Raw genomic sequence first — 15,329 nt, forward strand, 5'->3', positions numbered from 1 at the left:
CTGATGTGGAAAGGCAGCCTGTTCCATAGAGGAGGGAGTCTCTGGGACACAATTCTGTCCCACCAACAAGTCTTGTTGATATCTCAGACCAAGTTGAGGCCACGCCTGCAGGTTACTCGATTGGAGCTTGTCTTGTGGATATGCAGCAGTCCCATCAAGCAGTGGTCCATGATCACCTTGTATGCCAGATAGAGGTCACCTCTGAGGAGTCTTTATGAAACTAAGTAGAGGGAATGGGCTTTTAGCCTATCTCTGTATGTAAGATATTTTGAGGCCCTGGTGAGGAAACTCTGTGGTGTCTCCAGCTGCTGCATGTGCTTTGCAAGGTACATGCTGAAAGGTGAGTTGTACTCCATAATGGGGCTTATAAGGGAAGAATACAGGGATGATTTGACATCCTTGTCCCAGAATGAGATACACTTACTTATGAGGTGGGCCATGTAGAAGGCTTTCGTTACCATGGAAGCAACACTGTGGTCAAAAGTAAAGTTGCTATCAACCTGGGTTCCAAAATCCCTGAGAAATGATTGAGTGCTTAGGACATTGTTATTAATATGATAATTTCTGGGGACATCACTCTTCCCAAAGTGGATGAGGTTTTTTTTTGGTATTGATCTTGAGGACATGTTTGTGGCACCAGTCATTTCTCTGAGTAAGAGAGTCTTGGAGGATGTCCACATCACTAGGGGAATTGATGACAGCACCCAACTTGCAGTCATATGCAAACTTGGTCAGCCATAGCCCACTGGTTTTGCCCGGCACCTCTGAAAAGTATATCCCAAATAACAGAGGCTACAAGACCGAACCATGGGGTATGCCGCTTGTTACGGGTCTACTATTTCTGGTCTATTCCCCTATTTTGATTTAGTGTGTTATCAGTGAGCAAGTTTGCTACCCATCTGGTAACATCTTGATTGATGCCTAGTTGAGAGAGAGTGTCTGTTACGGCTGAGTGGGGAATAGTGTCAAAGGCTTTTGCTCTGTGAAGGTAGTCTGTGTGCACTGTATTTGCCTCATCCATGGCTTTGTTGACTGTCTGAAAGAACTCTGTCAAATTTACAGACATGACCTCGCCCAGATGAAGCAATCATTCTGTCTATTAAGATGGAGACAGGGAAGGCTAGAGCACTAGCTGCCACTTGCAGATATTCAGCTGGGAGGAGATCAGCTGATGGAGTACAAGGTTTACGTTTTTGGAGAAGCTTACGGACGAGTGATGTTGGCACTGGTTGTAGGGAGGATTATTAGCTGTTGAGGGTGGTATAGTAATGTTAGCTGGGGAGAAGGTATTTGTTAGTGATGTAACTGATTCAGACAAAACTTTGTTAAATGTGTCAGCAATTTGGATGATAGTCGCTGGTAGATGTGGCCACCAATGTGGACCCTAGGTTTGCTTTGTGGGATTTCATTACTGCTCTTATTTGCTTGTTCAGGCTAAGGAGACATTGATTCCAATTGGGCACCTGCCCTTATTGGTCTTGGACAGAAATGTTTTTCTCTTTGGTATAGACTTTATTTATTGCATATGTCCACCAGATAGGTACACTGTTCCTTGCAGTGGATAACTTAGTCCAGTAGGGTATTCCTGATTCTTTGCATCTATATAATTGCTCTCATAGTGCGTTTTTGTATTTTTGGATATTGGTGCTAGTTCCAACATAGGGGAAGGCATCTGTGAAGCTGTTTATAACATCCCACTGGAGGCTGTAAGCAGCTTTTGAGATGTTTGTATGTTTGGTACTAGCTAGAGAGGGGATTGACTGAGATGTTGACTTCGAAAGTGAACGCTTTGTGGCGGGATTTTAACAGAGCAGATGATACTTTAGGGATGCTACAGTGTTGACTCCTGTTGGTTAATACCAAGACAAAGATATCACCGCCCCTCGTGGGGACTATCAACTAGCTGTTTCAAGGCGCTGGCATGGACACAATCAAGGTAAGCTGTGGGCATTTGTGTTCTGGCACGAGTGATTCTTCCAGTCTACGTTCGTAAAGTTTGTGACCCAGGATCAGGGTAAAGGGTTGAATCTTCATAGATTCAAACAGGTACAAATAAGATGAGTGAGATGTGTGGGCAGGTAGCTAACTATGATTTTACTAGTGGTCTTGTCAATGGTTAACTGCACCTGGAATGTCTCGTGTGTGTCATACTCTTTAGCCAGCCTGGAGGTGTATATGTCTCTAATGTATTTTGAAAATCCACCTCCTGTGGGTTTACTGCCCAGAGTTTGGAGTCTCAAAGTATGATAGGATGAGCAACCGGTAAGGCTGGGTTGCTCTGCGCATCTTTGAACCAGGATTCTGTAACTGCACAGATGTTTGCATTTTCCAGGCTTAGTAATGTTTATATGTTCATTGTTTCATAGATGTGTAATAGGCTAATGGCCCTGGAGCCTACACAAGCCTAGGCCATAGGATTAGCCAGGCATAGTGCCACCTGACCTTAGTTTCCAGTGCATCTGAGTGACTGGAGTGATCCCCTAGGTGAATTTTCAATTTCACTATCGACTCATCAAGATTTCTCTTGAAGAGGGCCAGTGAGGTGTTCTGTTTGACATGTATGGGAAGTGTGTTCCATAGCATGAGCAGTCTCTGGGTTATGAACCGGTCCTGCCAGCCCATTCTGTTGATTGTGGTGGATGAGGTTGAGGACTCTGGAGCATGTGGAACCGATGGCTTGTGAATTCTATTGATGTAGCATTTCTAACATGGCTTGGTCAGATATGGCTTGATAAGGCAAGCAGAGATCACCTCTAAGTAGGAGATATGAGACAGAGAATATTTGGACTTTATTGAGTGTGTCCATAAAAGGACAAGTGTTTAAGGCCTAGGATACTCTTTTTCTGAGGTACTTTTGTGGCCTCTCCAGTTGTTGCAGGTGTCTAGTGATGTACATGCCAAATGGGGCATTGTACTCAATGATTGTCTTAATGAGGGAAGAGTAGAGGGAAAACATGACCTCTTTCTTCCTGGATGCAAAACTCTTAGTAATTAGATGTGCCACATAGAAGGACTTTGGCAGTGTGGTAGTCAAAGGAGAGATTGCTGTCAGCCTGTGTTCGCAGATGTGTTATAATGCTTTGTGTGTTCAGTGGACTACCATCATTGTAGTAGTTAATGGGAACTGTTTTTTTCCCAAAGGGAATGACAACACATTTATTGACATTGAGCTTAAGGCCATGGTTCTGACTCCAGTCGTTGGTCTCAGTGAGGCCTTTCTGTTGGATGTCAAAAAGACATAAACATAAAGATAATGATAAAGAGCACAGCCAGGAATATTGTCCGGTCCCATACAAGATGCATTTAGGAAGCTTATGGGTTTATGGGAGACCTGGGTCTGAGATGGACTGGCACATAACTTTTTGGTGCAGCATCTAGACACTATTCAGTTAGCTTGCTTCAGGACATAGTGGATACCTAAAGTAGACATCAACAGCATCTAGGGTCACCCATACCTGTTTCTTCATCGCTTTGTGGAGAGGTGAGAAAAGTAAACAGAGTTGAATGACACACTCTGGTTATCTGTAGCATTCTGTGATACAAACCAAGACTGATGAAGACTAGTTGGGGCAATGGCAGCCCAGTTAGGTAAACAGAGGGGGATATTGCACTGTGCTTGCTTCAACTGAATGTAGCTGCACTGAGCTTGAGGCATCAGAACAGTGATTGCACACAAGTTGTACATCACTATTTTAAGACAAGTTGGGGGAATTGTGTGAAATTAATGTTAGCTTGCAAGTCTACCTTTGTGAATGTATATATGTATGTGTCTGAATGTCTTGAGAGTGTGTGTGTGTGTGTGTGTGTGTGTGTGTGTGTGTGTGTGTGTGTGTGTGTGTGTGTGTGTGTGTGTGTGTGTGTGTGTATGTGTGTGTGTGTGTGTGTGTGTGTGTGTGAGTGATGTAATGATGAACAATGTAGCTTGAGCTGCACTGGCACCAATCCTGTTTAGGGATGACATGATGTCAGTGCAGTGGACTTGCTGCAACAACTGTTGGGTGGCCTGAACTGACATCAACTGCAGCTTGGGTGGCCCACAGTTGTTGCAGCACTATTTTGTGGCGAGGTGGGTAATACTGCATGGTTCACCAGTACATTTTCTATCATTGTGTGTTTTAGTATTGGATGTGTCAAAGAGAATGAGGTAGCATGGCATGGATGAGACCAACCCTCTTAAATGGAGTGACTAAGAGGTTCCCAGAGCTGACATTACCAGCTTATGTGTAGTCTGTATCTTGTGAATAGACAGGAAAGGCAGCATGGTTCACCAGTATATATGTTTAGCATGGGTGATGTGAAACAGACTGATATAGCCTGGCAGGAGTGACAGGAAAGCATTTACTGGAACCCCTGGAGTAGGTGCATTCTACTTGCACTAGCTAATACTGCTAGGTGGTTTGCCTGATATCATTTGCAGAGAATCATACAGGATATAATAATGCCATTTAAAATCACATCCGGAAATGCAATTTTTGTCCCAGCTCTGGAACGTTTATCAAAAATGTGATGAGTGGGTTGATTTGATAGACGGGGAAGCTCTCTGAGTTGGATCCTGTCTGTCCAGATTTTCCAAAGGTTATTTTGCTCCTTTTTACCAGTGCCATAAACTACACAAACCATCTCAGCAATAGACTAGTGTGGAGGTTTCAGAATGGATGGTACGGAACCCTGACAATCAATGGAGAGTGGATGTCAGGATGGGTATGCAAGGGACATTGTGTCACTTAGCTACCTGGCACTCTGTAAGAGTCAGATTCTATGAAGATTGGGGTTAACAGTTGTGCTTCATATGTTGTGAGATATGCATTAGAGGTGTTTATAATTCCTGAACACAGCAGTGCCTTGACTTTGTCAAATATGTTCCGATAGGTCAGGCATGTGTGTATTGAATTTCTGGAACATGAGTTTCTCACCAACCAGTTGGATTACATAGTGTTTTAAACTGTAACAGGAAGCCAGAAAGATAATGCTGTGCATTTTGCTGCAGGGAGTGGAGTATTCCATTTAATGTGCTGCAAGATAATTCACAGTTGCATGTAAATGCCACAATATGGTGTTAAGAAGAGTCAGTGTCAGCAATTATTACTGTTTTCCCATTTGTGGACGTGCCTTTTTTGATACGACTTGCAGAAGCAGTCAGCAGGGTATTCTAGTATTTAAACAAGTAAATTATAGTAAGATGGTACATTGGAGTAATGTCTGCACAAATATGGATGTACAATTTATTACACTACTAAGTTGTGTGCAGTCCATGTTGAAATGTAACAGTTTTGTGACACCGGTACCAGTGGAATATTAAGTTGTGTCTTCAGTTTAAAACCAAGTTTACTCTGTGGTCGTTCTCTAGCCTCATCTGATACTATTGTTAGGGTTCCATGTGCAAATGATAAGCCATTGCCTATGATTTAGGGTTCACAGGCATATGCATCACACCTCCATCTTATGTTGCTTAACATTGAATTATAGATACTTCGAGAAGTGGTGATGTCGCCATAATGGAGTGCTCTCTCAGCATGGTCCCTTCATGTACTGAAAAGCAGGTCATTGTTATTCATGTGCCTTCACAAATTATGCACTTGTTGAGCCAAGTATAACTGAAAGGTGGCTTATCGACATGATTGCTCTTGTTCAAAATTTATAGAAGCTCTTATTTTGTTTGTCTTTAAGCAGTGTTGAAGCCATGGGGAATTTGTACAGTATCTGGCTTGCCTGTACTTTGATGTTACAGAGCAGCTGTTCAATACCCGTTTTAGCTTTGCACACTTTTGTTTTTTCTGAAGCCATAGACAATCCCTCTGGTACATATGAGTAGATGTTTATGTATAATTCATATTAGATGTTTATGTATAATTCATATGAGTAGATGTTTATGTATAATTCTAATAATTGCTGTCATCACATTTGTTTCATTGATGTTCATAGCTAAATGGCGTTTTATGTTTGATCCTTGCTGTAAGAAGTATATTCATATGCTTATAGAAATGCTACATACAGGTACATAAAACACGGCAGTAGTATGAAACATATTGTCGGCGGTAGTGAAATTCTGGATATCAGTAAATGGAGAAACTTGTACTGACAGCTTGCAATGGACAACAGTTGACATTGAGGACTAACAGTATGCACACTGTTCACAACATTAGGAGAAGGCACTGCATAGCATGAAGGAAATAATTTAATTTGAATTTTAAAAAAAATTACCCTGAATATGAGCAGACAATAGCATAGTACACAGAAATATAAGGAGAACTCGGTAGTATGCATAAAGGAAAACGATGCCAAGGACTGAAATTCTCTGTAAGGCAAATGTCTATATTCTTAGAGTTGTGGTTTTTATTTTATTTTATTTTATTTATTTTTTTATTTTGCAAACATAGCCCAATCTGTCAGTGGAAAAGATGAATGGTAATCAGTGTATGTTACAGGCATTTATAAAGGAATACTAACTCCTTTATATGAAGGATTGAGGAAAAATCATTTTTATAACATGATTTACTGTAAAAGTGCTATTCAAGATGATAGGAGTAAGAGAGATGAGGGAACATTTTTACTGGCACACCAGGCAGACAGCAAGCAAATCTGTTTGAGGTGTATTGTCATGCAAAGCTGACTGAATAGGCTCAAAAGAAAAACCCACCTCCATAGGTATCACAAGGGATAAGAAACTAAGAGAAATGGTACTCAACGCCAGAAGTCTAAACCTCAAGATGCATGCACTCGAAACTCTCCTTAGCATGGAGAACATCGATATCTGTGCAGTAACAGAAACCTGGTTCAGGGCTTCCGAGAGCACCCCAGCACTACCAGGTTATACCTCATACCATGCTTTTCGGCCCCAAAACTTGGACCGAACCACAAAAGGAGGGGGAGTATCGATATTCATCAAAGATACCCACACCTCCAGGTTGGTGGCAAAGCACGAAGCATCAGAGACTATCCACGTGCAACTAACAGTGGGTAAAACTGCCTTCCAGTTTATAGCCTGCTACAGACCACCCTCCCAAACCCAGGAACCCCACTCGGCCTTCCTGAGAACACTGGAAAATATGAAGGTCTCTCCAAACACCATTATATTGGGCGACTTCAACTACCCAAACATAGACTGGGAGCATTACTCTAGCTCCAACACCGTAGCCCAAAGGTTCCTAGAATTTATAAACTCAAATGTTATGGAACAACTTGTTACCACTCCCACAAGAGGGCAAAACATACTGGACCTGATCATCACCAACATGGGGACTCTATGCTCCAGACCAGAAGTGTATCCCTCACTGGTAAGATCAGATCATAAACTAATCTCACTGGATATTCACATCCCGACCCCACCCCCTAACCAGAAAACCACAGTGAAAAACTTCTCTAAAGCAAATTTCACACTCCTCAAAACCGAGGTGGAATCCTTCAAAGCCCCCGGGCCTGTGGAAAATACGGCCCAGACCGCAGTATCCTTTATAAACGCATTCTATGAACACCTTCAGAAATGCATGGATCATGCGATCCCAAATAAAACCAAGACCCAGTCCTCCAAAGGCAGACGTCCTGTCTGTTGGATCCCAGCCATAAACAAACTATACAATAGAAGAAGGAAGCTACTAAATGATAGAACAAAATCCCAAAAAGGGAAGGCATCACTGATCAGTATTAGCAAAAAACTACGGGCACTCATAAAATTGTCTAAGGCCAGCTTCGAGAGAAAAATTGCACAGGACACCAAGGATAATGCCAAGGCTTTCTTTAGTTATGTTAGGAACCTGGGTGGTAATTCCCAGATATGCTCAGAATTAGTCCAAAATGACAAAAAATACACCAAACCCACAGACATTGCCAACATCCTAGCTGACAGGTTCAGCGCAAACTTCTCCCCCCCCCCCCTCCACCAAAAGGGCAAATATCTATCCCAGCAGAGTGCTGCCCCCCTGACATCTCAGATGCTCAGGTAAGAGCCGCCCTCTCCAAAGCAAAAAACACAGCATCAATGGGACCAGATGGTGTCCCGGGCTGCATCCTACATGAACTCCAAGAAAAGCTAAACCCAAACATAAAACTACTGTTCAATCTCAGCCTTACTACAGGATATGTGCCCAAAGAGTGGCGTACAGCAACAGTGGTCCCTCTCCATAAAGGTGGTGCCTCAACAGATCCTGGAAACTATCGCCCCATAAGCCTGACTAGCTTGGTCTGCAAAGCTATGGAAAGGATCATCATGGACTCATAAATAAAGATATTGGGGACCTACAGACACTGGATCCTATCCAGTTCGGCTTTGTTAAGGGCAGATCCTGCCTCTTAAACCTGGTTGATTTCTTTGAAACAGTCACCAAGGCCATTGACGAGGGGAAGGTGGTCCACACAGCCTACCTGGACCTCGCAAAAGCCTTCGATACAATACCCCACTCGGGTATTATAGATAAGCTCACCAGCTTAAATATAAACCCCTATGTCACTAGATGGATCGCAAACTGGCTCAAGGACAGAACCCACATGGTTAGAATTGCTGGAGCCATGTCAGACTCCAAACCAGTTACAAGTGGTGTCCCACAAGGCTCAGTCCTGGGACCTCTCTTGTTCGGTATATATTTCTCGGAGGTACAGACCAACACGGAAGGACTTTGGCTGACCAAGTTCGCAGATGACTGCAAACTGGGCGCCATAATCGACTCTCCAGCCGACACAAGCATCCTCCAAAAGGGCCTCATAGAAACAGACAACTGGTGCCAGAGCCATGGCCTCAAGCTAAATGCCAAAAAGTGTATAGTCATCCCCTTTGGCAAAAACAAAGTGCCCACAAATTACCACATAGGTGGTAATCCATTAAGTACAGAAGAAGTAATTAGGGACCTGGAGACCCAAGTTGATAGCAATCTCTCATTTGACAACCACGTGGCCAAAGTGGTTAGAAAAACATTTTATATAGCCCACCTAATCATGAAGGGATTCACATCTAGATCAGGGGAGGTCATTGTGCCTCTTTACTCATCCCTCATCAGGCCCATAATAGAGTACAATGCCCCTTTTGGGATGTACCTTACCAGACACCTGCAGCAACTGGAAAGACCCCAAAAGTACCTCACCAAGAGGATCAAAGGGCTCAAACAGATGCCATATGCTGCCCGATTAAAGAAACTCCAGCTCTATTCAGTGGCATACCGCCTGTTCAGAGGCGATCTGTGCCTGACGTATAAAGCCATGTCCAACCCAGAATTAATGGACATGCTGCACCTCAGAAAATCCAAATCCCATCGAGCTACGTGCTCGAGAGACTTGAACCTCAGCACTGAAATAAATAGGACATGCTGGAGGGACAGATTCATAACCCAGAGGCTCCCTTCACTCTGGAATAAAATCCCAGTCCAGGTTAGGCTGAGTCCCTCATTGACTCTCTTCAAGAGGAATATTGAAGAGTGGATGGGAGATCGTAGGTTTACCCCGGGTATCACTTCTGTGTCACTGTTAGACAGATGCACAGTATACTAACCTCAAAAAAGGGCATAGCAAAATAAATTTAAAATGGATGGCGAAAGCCAAACACATTCTGGCTAGGCTTATAAATGCCCTAGGGCAGATAGCTTAGTATGAACCTATGATCCTATGAACCTATGAATAGCTGAACCTTGCAGGGCAGGAAATGTGATACTCTTGCTAGCAGGGGGTTGGGATATGGGAGGAGTAACTGAAGAAGAAACTGAAGCATATCAAAGTTAAATGCCTAAAAAAAGGCTGATATCTCAGCAAAGACCCACTATTTCTGGAAGCTTTTTTCACAGGATGTGTAACACATCAGCATGAAAAACATTTGTAAGAAGCACTGCATGACAGTGAATTATACTTTTACTGAGGCCTCTGAAAAATAGCGTGTCATCTTGGTTTTTCCATTCTAAGTGAATGGAACAGTACTGGAACAGTACAGCTATGGGCACTAAAATCTCAAATACAGTGGACTTGCCGTGTATTATGGGCTAGATTTTCTTTTAGAACAGAACTAATTCTCATCAGGATGTCTGCCCCCAGGAGGGCAGTCAGGGGTACAAACAGAATAAAATTAGTATTTACTACTTCATTGTGGTACATACAGGTTTGCAAAGAGCCAAACTTAGGGAAAAGTGAAAAAATATATATTTTTGAATTATTTTCCTGTAGTGGTCCTTTAAGAAAGAATTTCCTCATCAGTCATTCCCTTTTTTTTTCTACTGTTAGAGTAATTGAATAGGCTCTACTCGGCTCACTCTTCTGCAATACATTCCCCAAAATGAAGGCTAGGCATGACCGTGGGGGGACAGTTTGCGACTAGGCCAGTGTAACCAGTCATTCTGCAAGTTCTTAAGAGGAAAAGTGGAGCAGCAGAAAAAAAGTTACCCAGATGTCAGGACAGCAGACAGCACTTGAAATGAATACAAATAGAAATCAGAATTGAGCACAGTCATTCTGGAGCTGTGAGGCAAGACAGAGGTCAGACCTTAAGCTCAACTCTCCACTGGGAATGCTGATCCGAATTACATTCAGTTCTCTGAACCTGTGACTTAAATTCCTTCATGATGCTCTGTTTCTTTCGGCCAGGAAGGTGATGCTTTCGGATCTCCTAAAAAGTTACGCAAAGCTTTGGCAGTATGCATGCATCTGGACTGGAACACAATTAAGTGTCATGTCTAAAAAAGAGCTGCTGACAAAAGTCTATCAAAATGCTACAGTGTCCGTGGAGTTGATTGGCAAGCAATAGCAAGAGGTTGAGCAGCAAAAACGCTGTACTTCATTGTGAGGTAGAATTGAGTTAGCACATTCTACCTTCTGAATGCTGCACCCAGAAAACAGTGTCTAAAAGCACCTGCCCTTTAGCACATAGGAGGAAAAAAAGCCACAGGCCCTGATGAGATTTGAACTCATGACCGCTGGTTTACAAAACCAGAACTCTAAACCCTGAGCTACAGAACCAGATGCACCGCACATTTCATGTTGTCTTTTTTAAACGTATTTGTTCATTGTTGTTCTTTGCCTTTCAACAGGGTGATACAATTTGCATTTTTCGGATCTTTCGTCACACCCAACCCATTCCATTAGGGCATAGGTAGCTATGACATATGGTGCCATATTGCCCAGTATATGGCCGGATACACTGACAAAACAGTGACTTGCTCAGGGAACTGAAACCCGAGTGCGTTGTAGCATCTGCAAACTTTTGCTGCTTCAATAAATTATCTTTATTTGGTTTGTCTTGCCAAAACTAGTCGCGCAAGTTACGCCTTTGGGAGCTGTGAAGTAAGGAAACTTTAAATAGGCCCTCTCCTGGTTAAAAGGATTATGTCATGTCATTTACAAAACTGCATGCATCTGCATAGTCCTTTGCTTGCAATACGGGACATAGTTTTCAAGACGTCACTTTCTGAATCACTAGAAGGTGGTCATAGCTTTAGCAGTAAGTAAGTAAGGATCCAGACTGCATGCGGTCTGGCCAGGGATGCTGACAACACGTACTAAGGTGCTGCACACTCTGTGACACTGATGACAAGCAACTGCAAGAGTCTAAGCAGGAAAAAATGCTATATGTCTTTATGCTATAAACAAGGTGGAAAATTTATTTGAAAGTGCAGGACTAAAATCCATCTGACTATGGGTGTTAGGACAGCTGAAGCACAGCTGAAGCACATTCACTTCTCATAAGAAGCCTAAGGATTCAAACCCACAACCTGCAGTCTACAAAACCAGCAACTTAACCACTATACTAGCAAGCCTCAAGATGGCACTGTTCATCACAGCTTTCTTTAAGAAAGAATTTCATCAGTCATTCCCTTTTTTTTTTTTTTTTCTACTGTTAGAGTAATTGAATAGGCTCTACTCGGCTCACTCTTCTGCAATGCATTCCCCAAAATGATGGCTAGGCATGACCGTGGGGGGACAGTTTGTGACTAGGCCAGTGTAACCAGTCATTCTGCAAGTTCTTAAAAGGAAATGTGGAGCAGCAGAAAAAAAGTAACCCAGATGTCAGGACAGCAGACAGCACTTGAAATGAATACGAATGGAAATCAGAATTGAGCACAGTCATTCTGGAGCTGTGAGGCAAGACAGAGGTCAGACCTTAAGCAGAGCTGCTTCCAGACATGAAGGTAACAGGCAGAGTTTCACAGTTCTGTGGAGCTGAGTTCAGGCCTGAAGGTGGGCCCTGTCAGGGTGTGACTGTGAGATACAGGTTGAACCCTGGCTGGCCCTGTCTGACTGTCACTCTGACTGCGAGTCACAGGTCTTAGTACTAATTAAGTGTACATTACCCCACCAAAATGCAGCTGGCTTGTACAGGGATCAAACCAGCAACCTTGACATTATTTGCACCACACTCAAACCAACTGAGCTAACCGGCCCTTCTTTTTTGACACTGCCACTCCAACTCTATCAGCATGAGAACTGATGTCAATGACAGTGTGAGGAGTTATGTGTAAAAGGGTGCCACGACTCAGCTCAAGAAGTGCTACTGCATCAGTACAACTTGACAGATGATGGATACTATCTGGCAAACATTTGACTGCTCAACTCTCCACTGGGAATGCTGATTATATTCATTTCTCTGAACCTGTGACTTAAATTCCTTCATGATGCTCTGTTTCTTTCGGCCAGGAAGGTGATGCTTTCGGATCTCCTAAAAAGTTACGCAAAGCTTTGGCAGTATGCATGCATCTGGACTGGAACACAATTAAGTGTCATGTCTGAAAAAGAGCTGCTGACAAAAGTCTATCAAAATGCTACAGTGTCTGTGGAGTTGATTGGCAAGCAATAGCAAGAGGTTGAGCAGCAAAAACGCTGTACTTCATTGTGAGGTAGAATTGAGTTAGCACACTCTACCTTCTGAATGCTGCACCCAGAAAACAGTGTCTAAAAGCACCTGCTCTTTAGCACATAGGAGGAAAAGAAGCCACAGGCCCTGATGAGATTTGAACTCATGACCCCTGGTTTACAAGGCCAGTGTTCTAACCTCTGAGCTACAGAGCCAGACGTGCCACATATCTCATGTTGCCTTTTTTAAACGTATTTGTTCATTGTTGTTCTTTGCCTTTCAACAGGGTGATATAATTTGCATTTTTCAGATCTTTCGTCACACACAACCCATTCCATAAGGGCATAGGTAGCTATGACATATGGTGCTATATTGCCCAGTATATGGCCGGATACACTGGCAAAATAGTAACGTGCTCAGGGAACTGAAAACCGAGTGTGTTGTGGCGTCTGTAAAATTTTACTGCTTCAAGAAATTATCTTCATTTGGTTTGTCTTACCAAAACTAGTCACAGAAGTTACGCTTTTGGGAGCTGTGAAGTAAGGAAACTTTAAATAGGCCCTCTCCTGGTTAAAAGGATTATGTCATGTCATTTGCAAAACTGCATGCATCTGCACAGTCCTTTGCTTGCAATACGGGACATAGTTTTCAAGATGTCACTTTCTGAATCACTAGAAAATGGTTTTAGCTTTAGCAGTAAGTAAGTAAAGATCCAGACTGCATGCGGTCTGGCCAGGGATGCTGACAATACGGACCAAGTTGCTGCCCTCTCTGTGACACTGATGACAAGCAACTGCAAGAGTCTAAGCAGGAAAAAAAATGCTGTATGCCTTTATGCTAGAAACAAGGTGGAAAATTTCTTTGAAAGTGCAGGACTAAAATCTATCTGGTTGTGGGTGATGAACTGAAGCACATTCTCTTCCAGCAAGAAGCTCAAGGATTCAAACTCATGACCTGCAGTCTACAAAACAAACACCTCAACCCCTATGCTAGGAAGAATTTACCACAGTTTTCATTAAGAAAGAATTTCTTCATCTATCATCGTTTTTTTTTTTTTTTTTTTTTTTTTCAGCTGTTAACAGAGTAAACAAATGTTCTCTTCTCGGCTCACTCTTCTACAATGCATTCAACAAAAGGAAGGGTAGGTATGACTGTGGGGGAACAGTTTGTGACTAGGCCAGTGTAACCCGTCAGTCTGTATGTTCTTAAGAGGCAAAGCGACATGGTGTGTTCACCATGTCCTCCCATGCTGACAGATATTTGATCCACCTAGAGTGACACCAGAAACTTAGCCAGTTATTAAAATCAATCATTTTATGTACATACTGTGGCATCATCCTTGGTGAAGGTGGAATTCAGCTCAATGCAAGTCTTATACCTGTCTTTGACACATATTCAGAGAGATCCATAATATCTCTTTTCATATTGACCATTAAGGTATGTCTTAGGGGGCTCACTTGAGAATCCCAAAATACTGAAATCTCGAATTTCATTATTTCAAAATTCTATGCCTGAAAGCTTTAAATCTCGAAACACCAGAAGCGTAAAATTCAAAATCCCGAAGTTCGGAGCTTCTGGTGTTGTGGTGTGTGTATGGATAGGTGTAAGTTTAGGTTAGTATGTATGAGTGTGTAGGTTACGGGCTTTAGTGTATGTTAGTGTGTGTTTTGGCTGTGATGTGTGTGTGCAAGGGGCTGTGAAATATGTGGGTGTGTTACCTTTGTGTGTATGATTGTGCGAACTCGGAATTAGTATATATAAGTAGGGGGGTGTGGGGGGTGCAAGTGGGCTTGCCTCCTTTCTTGTCTGTAGTGTAGGATTGTATGTTTGATTGCGGGGGGACATTGTGTGTAAGTGTGTGGTATATTTGTAGTGTAGGTTCGCAATTTAAAATTTCGCTCTTCCGGTGTTTCGCGATTTAAAGCTTTCAGGCATAGAATTTCAGAAAACTGTAATTCGTGATTTCAGTTTTTCAAGATTCTCAAGTGAATCCGTCTTAGGTCATGTGCACTAACATGGACTACAATAGAATCATATTGATACCTAGGATGCAGTAACTTGAGTATGTGTGTGTGATATTGTGGATCCTGACTCCAAATAGGGAATAACAGTTATCTATTCTTTGCCTAACCTGGTCAGTGTGGCATCTCTGTGTTATGCATTGGAATCCCCAATAACAAGAGTATTAGGTGAAGTGCTTGTTTACCTTATGGGCTTCATTCTTTGGGGACCATCAGGCTTAAGCTTATGTGAGGTGGTTGGTGCTGGTTTTAATGTATGCTTTAATGACTGCTGAGGAACAGTGTTGCCATTAGACAGGTTAGGAGGTCTTTGAGGTTTGGGGAGGTTTTTTTTAAGTGTCTCAGTATAAGAAGATTTATGTGCATGATGAGCGGTATGTGTGAGGGATGTATTGTGTGCGTTCTTCACAACTTCGTTTGCAAGCGACATTTTTGCCTCCAAGGAAATTGTGTATTAACATCTCTCACATGCTATGATAATATATATTATTAATATTAATAATATTACCCAGTTTAAGGGTAAACTGGTTGTCTGAGAACATGAGACAATT

At 42.5% G+C, this 15,329-nt stretch overlaps 2 non-coding genes across 2 annotated transcripts; both read right to left on the reverse strand.

Annotated features, from left to right (window-relative positions):
- Positions 1-10,853: 10,853 nt before the first annotated feature.
- Positions 10,854-10,926, reverse strand: TRNAT-UGU. The gene has a single exon. It is a non-coding gene; the product is annotated as a tRNA-Thr (tRNA).
- Positions 10,927-12,899: 1,973 nt separating this feature from the next.
- TRNAT-UGU lies at positions 12,900-12,972 on the reverse strand. Its single transcript has one exon. It is a non-coding gene; the product is annotated as a tRNA-Thr (tRNA).
- Between the last annotated feature and the right edge of the window lie 2,357 nt (positions 12,973-15,329).

This window comes from Protopterus annectens, chromosome 1.part0 (genome assembly GCF_019279795.1).
Source record: "Protopterus annectens isolate FY-2018-M chromosome 1.part0, PAN1.0, whole genome shotgun sequence".
Taxonomy (NCBI): Eukaryota; Metazoa; Chordata; order Ceratodontiformes; family Protopteridae; genus Protopterus; species Protopterus annectens.